Source organism: Atta colombica, unplaced genomic scaffold (assembly GCF_001594045.1).
Source record: "Atta colombica isolate Treedump-2 unplaced genomic scaffold, Acol1.0 scaffold9, whole genome shotgun sequence".
Classification (NCBI taxonomy): domain Eukaryota; kingdom Metazoa; phylum Arthropoda; class Insecta; order Hymenoptera; family Formicidae; genus Atta; species Atta colombica.
The window spans coordinates 2,292,137-2,302,469 of NW_017259583.1; the positions used below are offsets into that span (position 1 = coordinate 2,292,137).

The window sequence follows — 10,333 nt, forward strand, 5'->3', positions numbered from 1 at the left end:
ATTGTAGTTTGGTTTGTTATTCCTGTCAGCGTGACGATTACTATTTTTGTATCCGTTAGTACGCTTTTTTTATTTTGTTGTCGGATTAATATTTCTCTATATTTTTTTCTCCCATAGATTATATTTTCTTGTCGTGACATTAATGTCATTGGATTTTGACTTTCAAGGACAGTCGGCAATTTGCAAGGTGGTTTACAACTCTTAATCCTAGTTCTTTCACGGTAGCATTAGGCTCTATAACGAGCCATTGTCGCCCTACCACAGTTCTAAGACTGGGCTCCGAAACTTTCCGAGACATTAAGGACACGAAGGAACGATAAAGCGCGCGAATTATGTCGCAATTATGCAAAGCGAAATACTGAGGCAACGACCAACATTTGCTTCGGTCGTTAAAGCTTTTTCGCGAAACTTTCCGGCGAAACTTCACGCAAGCAGTAAACTCGAAAGCAGGTGACTGACATTTACAGCGCTTTTAACGAGATAATTATCATTTATCGAGATAATTAGAAATCCTTCGATCTTCAGCTTTGAATCTTGTCTGCATGTTTTTTATTCCTTTCTAAATTACATCTATAATATCAATATAAAATATATGACGAGAGAAACACTGCCTGGAGAAATTCTAGTTAATTGCGAATAATTGATCAATCACTAACGATGCAATTAATTTTAATTGCTTTCAAAGAAATTTTTTAAAGTAATTTATATGATTTACGTAGAAAGAAATTTAATTTCAATCTTAAGATTTATTCGGTTCCATTAATACCACGAGGATCACCGGCTTTGAGGCTTCTCGCACTTCATAATCGTTCCGTAGAGTTTTTCTCTTAAGCCCTCCTTACCTCGGGCTCCGCAATTTCTCTCATGATGCGCAGAGGTTTTCTTGGTATTCGTAAACAGTTCTTATTTACGAGAACGCAGTCATTTTTGCGGCCCTCAAAGTGGGGCTATTCGCATGTAAATCGTTTTCTTCTGCTGCGGCGCAAGACAGTCACCGAGAGAGATATGCAAATGTCGCTAATTACTGGTAGTGGCAGGATTACACGACGTCTTTCTCTCCCCTTTGCACATCTTTTTCTTCATCGAAGGAGAGGGCCTTCTATCTTTCCCGCGCTCATTCTTGCTTGAATATCCATTATTTATGAGCGATCATACATGCAGCATTATTCTCTCAATCATATGGAAAGTGTTCGAATGAAATCCGAATGAATTTATCCGATATTCACCGATTATTTTATAAGAAAATGTAATTTACATGAGGTTGCTCACATATTTTTAACATTATACTTGAGCTTTGATTGAAATCTACTTGAAGTTTTATGCATTACTATTTTGTATTACAAAGTTATATTAATTGTTAATATTTCACAAAAAAAGTAACTTACGCATGTTCTTTGTTATTGAAACAATTCGTTGTTTATGTTGTTTCATCTATAATGAAAGAACAAACTATGCGGAAGTCTCTTGCGTCGCAAAGAAAGAAATCCCGTGAGTAGATTAGGAAGTCGTTCTCAGTTCTCCTCGTTCAGTCGAATGAGTAGTATAGAAGATATGCAAATTTCGACAATTATTGGTAGCCACGGGATTACACAATTTGCTCCGCTCTTTCTCTCATCTCTCCCCCACTTATTCTTCATCCAAATTCTCTGCCTATAATTCTCCATTATTCGAGCCTCCATTTTCAAGAGGATTCACCTTGACATCTCTTCAAGCGACACATTTGCCATCGACTCCGGGTCTTCCAAGTCTCTCCTTCCTGACCAGATAACCAAGATCTTGTAACGAACAGACATGGAGCGCGAAATGCCTCCTCCTTTCCCTCGTTGGTAGTCAGAGAGCAAGGAAGAAGATTATCCTTCTTTCCGGTTCGCTGCCTCCAACGACAAAGACATCCCTTGAGGTCGGAGGTGCCGACTGATAAGAGCTTGAAATTACGCTCTATCGTCGTAGCTGACTGCCGACGGCCGAAAAGCGGACTGCTGATAGACCGAGATGCTCTCCCATGGGATGAGGGAGCACAAAAGAGAGAGAGAAATGAACGCTGGTTCCTCTAAGGGTAGGCGATGCTAGCTTAACGATTCTACGGGAGAATTAGAGAGCTGACGAGGATTAGCGACGAGAGACAAAACTGCCGCGGCTTGCTTCTCCCTGTTTCTGATCTTTGTATCGGCACACATCTGCTCTCTGGATGGGTTCGTATCATAACACACAAATTGCACCATTAAACGCGATTAGCATGAACATGGTTTGAATTACAATACCATGTAAATTATAAATTTCTTATGAAAAATAGAGTTATAAATCAATAGAGTTTATAAAACATCCAAAATTTGATTATAATAAGTATATTCGAAAGAATATTCTTATTATAATCAAATTTTTTTGATATTACGAATATTTCCATATTTATTCCAAATTTACAATTATTATAATTGTTTATGATTATTTTTTATAATTTTGTTCTTTTCCTGTTTATATTTAATATATAATTATAAACTAATGTTTAATTTTAAAGGAATAGAATAATTTAAAGAATATTTCATATTGTTTGTTCAAATACTTGAAACTTACAAATCAGAGATAAAACTCTCTGGGTGGTCGTGTTTTCTCATTAATTTTTAGTACCGCGGGGATAGAACGGAAGACCTAAGAAAACGTACATCTTAGCCATTTTAGTAGTCTAGATTATGGAGCAAGATGTATGATAAATGGCACGAGTAGGACAGGCATGCTGCTTCATTTTTGTCCTTTCTGTTTCATTTCTTGGCCTACGTTCGTCGGAACGTCTAATAGATAAAATTGTATCTTGCTACGCGATCTACGAGGCACCACGCGCATGAGGGTGGAGAACGGTTATTACGAGATTATATTACGACGAGATCTCGTTGAAATCGTTTTGCTACGATCCACCCCTTGATTATATCATAGTTGAGGGGATCGTCCAACAATTATTACTTCCTGAATTGCTTTCAGCGCTACTGACATCACCAACGTTTCTTTACCTTCGCTAATAAATCCTTTCTAATAAATACTATCGATAACGTACTACGTTTTATGCGATTTTTTTCTTTTTCCATGGTATTTCAAGGTTGCGAGCGGAGAATGTTTCGCAAAGGAGAAAATTCTTCCTACGTGTTCGCGTGACAATAAGACCCACATGCGTCAGTATTGCCATCGAAGAAATGAAATGGCGTGGGTCGTAGGCGACACAGCCGTTATTACGAAGTCGTAATGAGAGGAGGTCCGAGCGGGGGTTATTTTTAGATAGTAGAAGACGAGCCATACGGTCAGAGATCGCGCCGAATTAGGAGGGACTATTTTCATTACATGCTTTTAGCCCCCTCGATGTCTCACGAATGAAGCGAGGAGGTAAATAACCCGGGAAACGTAAGAGATATTTTCCGCTTTTACGGTCGACCGGCCGAGAATGACTTACCTGCATTTATCCTGCTATTTTACTTCTGTTATATCATGAGTTCAGTGAGCAAGGGCGTACAAACGAATGAGAGATCTTGAGAACAAAGAAACTTCCGGCAAGAGGCAATAGCGAATATGTTTCCTCGCGTTCTTACTAGCGGAAAAATAGCGGAATAGAAGCTTTTAGTCTAACCCTTTCATGTTTAACGAGTTATACGTAAGAAGAAAATTAATCAGGATATACTTTAAGCGTTACTTATGGAGAAAATAAAACGTAATAGGATTACGTACTAAAAAAGAAAGAGCTCACATGAAAAGATGATTGAGTAAAAACCATTCTTATATATTACATTTTCTGATTATTCCTAATGTATTTAATAATTTGAATATATAATAATTATAATATTCTTTATCTTTTTCAGGTAAGTCTCCTGGAGAGATGTTTCTTGATTGCAAAGAGATAAAATCAACGGGTATCTAGAGAGTCCAGGTTAATAGAAATGATATCTAGACTTTGTCATAGCACAGTAAGTAAACAATAATAAATTCTAAAAGGATCTTCTCCCCAAAAATGTAATTATTTCACAGAAAATGGTAAACATATTGAATGTTGAATTCTCAAAGAACATCACGTATACATTTTATTCGCAAAATATATTCTCGGTATATCATTCAGTTGTTGTCAGGTTGTCGTAAGGTCGCATTTACACTCTTTGCTCTTTTTCGACTTCATCGTCTCCGCTTGGCGGCCCCAATCCGCATCTCTTCTCCCGCGTTTGCGTGTTTCGAGTTATACTCGATCTTACTTAGCTTTTATCTTAGCTTTTATTATAGCGTGCATCCACGGATATCGTGGAGTGTCGCGGGCTTGAGTCGTGTGCCGTTGTCGCGGTAAATCATCCACGGGCAATCAGGCTCCCTTTGTGCTGTCGGAGGATCGTTTGAGGATCCTGCGTTCCATATCCTTATCCGCTTAGTCGGGCAATATGTGAGGATATATGCCGGTAGCCTGTTTCCTTTGTTAGATTTCATTCGGAGGAGTCTGTCGGGGGTGGCCGAAGATGGTCCAGCGTTCTCGTATCGTCCTATGCTTTCTTCACCGCTTATCCGTTTACATGCATTTGCGTTTTGCGTAATCCGCTTTCGATATGCTTCGCCCAATATCGATATTTGAGATTTATATAAGACGCGAACGTAGATAAAGCTGCTGTGCGTAAAATATTGAGCGATACTTGAAGTGTGAGTTTATCTTCTTTTCTTCTTTTTAAATACGAGAGATCTATAAATGCAGAACCACGGAACAGTGTAAAATATAACCGAGACACTGCTACCGTGTCACCGGATGCAACACGTATCTTTATACTAGAAAAAATATATATACAGCATGAAAATATACAAAGTTGTTGTTATATGATGACTTATTTGATTTATATATGTATTTGACTAATAATTAGATAATAAGAGGATTGTAATTATTAATAGTGTTCTGAAAAATATTCGTGAAATATAAAAGCGAATTTTAGAATTTTCGAGAGGTATTCGTGGAATTAACTAAAAGAAACTCCCGTATACAACATTCGTGATAATCGCTAGAGTTGAAACGTTGGTTGAGTACATAATAATAATATGCGACTTGTGCGGGAACAAACAAAGTCACACTCACTTTCCGTTATTTGATATTTTGTTGCATTTTCCTGACGTTGTCACGCCTATCTTATTTCTAGTTACGTGGGCGTACTTTGTGATTAATCAGTCTACCTCGTCAGCCGGTTGTTGACCTACGCGAGCTCGCCGACGTACATTTGCATTTCCAATTTTTGCGTTTATTGGCGAAACCAGATATCGAGTTTACACTCGCTGACGTTGGCAGCGTCGTTATTCGTGCTGAACGAGAAACCTGTAAAAGAATGTGACTCTGAAAGTACACTAACTTATTTTTTTGTTACACATACTGAATATAGAGAGCGGGATGTGGAAAGATTATAATCAGTGATTCTGTTATCTTTTTATTATCTTTTATATATACATATAATTTTCCATCCTTATTACAAGTACAGATAATGGGTTCTTTGGAAGAAGTTGTAAATAACTTTTAAGAATCAAAACTTTGACTTTCTCTCGAAAATAAAAATTATATATAAATAATTATATATAGATGCTCAATCAACATCCTTTAAATACATTATACCGAATCCGGTACATTCACGAACGTAATATGAAGAAATGCAAGACGCATCGCGAATTGGTCTTTGAAGTGCAGTGGCGAAGAGAGGACTCATAAGAAATTTTCTCCGGTCCGCCCTCATTTCGCCCGACGACGGGGGATATAAGGGGGGCAGGCACCGAGGTCTGTGACCTTAAAAGTTGTCGGTACAGGCGTCGTTGCGGTGCTGAGAGGAGCGAGGAAGCAAAGAAAGAGAGGGAATGATAGATTGGTGTAAGATGGGAGGGCGTTCGAAAAAGAGAGCGAGAGAGAGAGAGAGAGAGAGTCAAGCTCGTTTATTTTATCGTACACACAACCGCGCGAGTATCAACCACACCTAGCCGGCTGTTCGCTCTCCCGTACGGACGCGATCTGTCAGGTAGTCCGTGATACATGGGCATGTGCACATAATAATATCGCGTGGCAGCCCGCGAGATAGTCGGCGTGGGTCGACAGACAGGGAGTGCCACTCCGAACAAACCGCATCAGGTATTTTTCGCTTCTCTTTCACTCGCGCTGTTTTGCGATGAGCACGAAGACTCCGTTGCCTCTCGTGGCCGCGAATATCTCTTCCTCCTTATCCGACCTTCCGTATCTCTTGTACTTGATTACTTGTGACGCGAACGACATTCGTATCAAAGCCTATTTGAGTCGACTTTGCGACACGGTGATAACGTCGAGATTACAGACATTTTAAAAAGTGACAAGCTAGCTCATTGCAGTCGTAAAAGAGCTATTCCGTTGTAGAGGTAATGTTCTACAATATTATCTATGATTTATCGACGTCGATATTAGTATCTCGTCGGAATATTAAATCGATTGTTCCACTTTTCGCGAAATTACCGACTTTCTCATTCTTTTGCCGTTCGTGTTATAATATATAATTTGCAAAAACAAATGGCAAGTTTAGAAGCGCAGTAGCGGATTTATATTTGAAGGACGCATCAAGGTCTTCGAGAAATTTATGTCACGTTGACAATCTCTATCCGAGACGCGTAAAACTGCAAGATGGGATGTAGGATCGATGGTTAATAAACGTCGCGTTGCTAATTTGCCGGACCAATGACTATCGCTTGCGTCGTTCCATTTTATGGCTGTACGAAGTCGCACTAGTTGTACTTAGTACCGAGTGTGTAATTATAAGAAGCTCGTAAAATTGTCGACGCTGCTTTTAAGATGCCGTGGAGAATGCATCTCGTAATCCCTATAGTTCATCCGTGCGTGACTTTTGCGACAAACGAAGTTAATAACGACTAACAAGGTAATGTTAGTATTATTTATGAGACATGTCAGTATTCCCCGATTGATTAATTTTTATCATCGGTACGCGTTTCTATTTGTACACAATGGCAATGTAAAGTGCATATTACGAAGAATTACAGTAATTTGTTGTGAGATACGAGTAGAGAGCTTAGAATTGGTAATTAAAGGTAAAGAGCTTATGTAGATACAAACGTAATTTAAAATTATGATACGTATTTTGATTTGGACCCGAGGATCTAATAATTAAACCGAGAGATTAATCGATACAATCCTAAGTTCTAACCGAATAAGATATTTGCAAATAAGATAAATTCATTCTCTGAACATTTATTTAATTAATTAATATATACACAATTTTTAATTACTCAGAAAATTTGCTGTATCAATGGCTGGACCTATTTTAATGTCAATATTACGGCGTCAATATATCACGTCAATAGGTGGAAGATTAATGAATCTGTTGAAAGCATTCTCACACGAGAATAAAATTCCATTACATTTCTTTTTTCGCCGTTATTAGCCCACCTGCACTAGAACAATCGTGGGCGAGCATCTAGCGATATGATATTGCTTCCTCACGCGATCGCGAATTGCTGGTATCCTGACTGTTTGTTAGGGCACGATTAAAATAGTTTACTATGACAGGCTTGCGTATTATGGATAAATCTATGATCACGAATGTAAGTTTTGATTGAATTCTGTCTTGTCGATTAGTGGATTTGTCGAGCGAACACAGAAAATGAGAGAGAAAGAGAGAGAGAGTTGTATTTACTTACTGCAACAATTTTTTCTTTCGGTGGATGATTAATTCTCTTGTATACTGATATTTAATGCATATGCTGCAAGTTCTTGAAAACTTTAACTGCGTTTAACAATTTTATCTCTCGTGCGTCGGCCATGTGGGATTTCCCCTTTTTCGCCTGAACTCTTTCAGCTTCAATGCAGATTTTCATATTGTTCCAGCGGACTGTATAAAAACCTGAAAAAATTTCCTGCATATTTATATAAGCAATAATGAGGTTTTTACTAACATACGCTGTATTAAAAATATCATAAAATTTAATGTACTTTTAAATTGTTGACACAAATTGAATTTCATTTCATGACATTACATTAAATGTAATTACATTAAATTTAATGTACTTTTCAATTTACAATTTTATGAAATTTGATGCACACGTCCATTATATTTAAGATTGTAACTTAGTTTTCAGTTAAACCATTCATTATTTTTCATTTTATCTCATAATTACAAGCTTCCATTACATGTTATTTAAATTTATTACGAAATTTTTAACAATGTAAAAATCGTATAGTATTTCACTTATTCTTTATGTATTTAATTTTATCTACTACAATTTACAATCAAAATACGACTGTATTTTCAAAGTTTTGATTTGGCCGATAGAGAGTTAAAAAAAGTATCAAAAAAATCATACTTTCTTGTATTACTATCTGATATTAGCTTATTGAAATGAATTAATTTATCTTATATTGAATGCTAAAATATTTCTCTTTCTCTTTGTCGTATTACTTATTAATTCTCGTAAAAAAATAAATTATCCAATAGTGTTTATATAATTTCGTAGAAAAACATCTGTTTTATATCGTTTTTCCATATAAAATATTGTATTATTTGTATTATCTATAAGCTAAAGATTTCGATACTCGAGCCTTAAATTAAATTTGATGTATATTTACTGATGAGTTCCGTTTTACACGAACATCGATTATTATTAGCCGCATACTGGTGTTTCATCTCTCTATCACAAGATAAATGCGCCACTTCCGCGCCGACGAGCTAAAAATGCTTTTTCCGCTGGTGAACATTCGATAAAGCGCAACCACTATACCGCGTTCGCTTAATTAAGGATAGAAACATTTATTCCACTTCCTCATTTTGTGCAATGCCGCTCGTGCCGATTGGACGATCTTGATCCTCTTTTCTCGATTGCAAACGAGGCAATCGTATCGATTGCCGCACGTCGCGCCGATCAACAAAATGGATCGTAATCTGGTTTGCTTCTGGACCCGCGCGAGGAGAAGCGAGAGGAAAAACAGGAATAAGGAGCGAAGAGACCAGTTTCATGCGTTTGCTTTACCTCCGTCTGATATCGCTTGAAACTCTCGCATCAACTCCTCGTTTCCTTCTCCCATTTTCTCGTCTTATCTCGAAAATGTATTGCCGAGTATTGTATTATCTTGATTTCCTTCGTGTCTTGTTCTTTTAATATTCCTTAATTATCCGTCGTATCGTTTGTACTGAAAACAACAAATAGGAATGCCAATTGAATAAGCCTTGTCTTTCAGATAATAATTCACGAAACATTCCGACTTCAACAACGATTGCTTTCCATTTGATACGAATTGATATCAGTATCATTCTATCTTTATTCACGGAATGTTAAGAAGATATTGTACAAAACGATATTCTTGTCGATTTATGTCATTAAAACTTGGAAAAAAAACTTTATGTATTTTTATGCGTTTTATTATGCAGTTATTCTTTCGAGCATAAATTACATCGTTTCTTTACGAGATAAAATCTCTATGAACTCTCACACGCATATATAATGTAAAATGGAATTATTTTGAAGAATATGTATGAGATTATAAACAATACATAGTCAGTTACTCATTGCTGCAGTTAATTCAAATATAAAGTACGTCATCGTGTTTTCTTATATTGCAGATATAAAGATCTTGCGAGTTGATTAAAAAGGATTGACTTATCCGAGTTACAATAATAACGCGCATTTCGCTTCCACCTCGCTATTAATTTGTTTTTTCTTTTTTTTTTATAACTTCTGACATAATCTTCTGACGTAAAACCGCAAAGTAAGCCATAATCCATAGGTAATGCGATACATGTTCTAAAAGAGTATCTAAATAAAATTTCCGAACGTAATATTTCACATATCAACGATTTCAGACCGTATCGAGTATCGCGCCGCATTATCGTCATAAAACAACATATCGCGCATTAACATAATTAACGAATATCCATGCAGTCTGGGTAGCGTCCATCGCATCCAAAATGAGAAAATCTATTTTATACCGAGGGTGAGTGAGGGAGAAAGCTGTAACACGAAGAGGGGAAATCGCGGATGTGCATACGTTTGGGCGATATTGAATATCGAAATATCGGACGTGCCCGGAGAGTCGCGGAAAGATGGAATAACCGCATGCGTCGCATCTGGTATTTGCCGAACACCCGGACCGGAAATGGCGATCGAACGAGACAAGGGTCGATTTTCTATATTCGCCATAATCGGCGCGGCGACGGAGATTTTTGCGAGCGGCGTAGCACGCGCACGCCTATTCATTTAATTGAGCTACCTACGAGAGGCTACATGGCAGGGAGTCGGATCGGCGATCAAGTACCGGTTGTGCAGGTACGTAGGCCCCTCTCTCTCTCTCTCCCTCCCCCCCCCCCTCCCCCCCCCCCCA

The 10,333-nt window shown here is 37.7% G+C and overlaps 1 protein-coding gene across 2 annotated transcripts in view; it reads left to right on the forward strand.

Moving 5' to 3' along the window:
* LOC108693396 (headcase protein) overlaps nt 1-10,333 on the forward strand; it is a 156,074-nt gene that overhangs the window by 113,765 nt on the left and 31,976 nt on the right. Inside the window, exon 1 of one of the 2 annotated variants that reach the window (XM_018202298.1) lies at nt 3,863-3,907. The exons of the other annotated variant lie outside the window; for it this stretch is intronic. The gene's annotated coding sequence lies outside the window, so the exon portion shown is untranslated. Of the gene's footprint in view, nt 1-3,862; nt 3,908-10,333 lie in introns of those variants that run through there. 2 annotated transcript variants of the gene reach the window in all.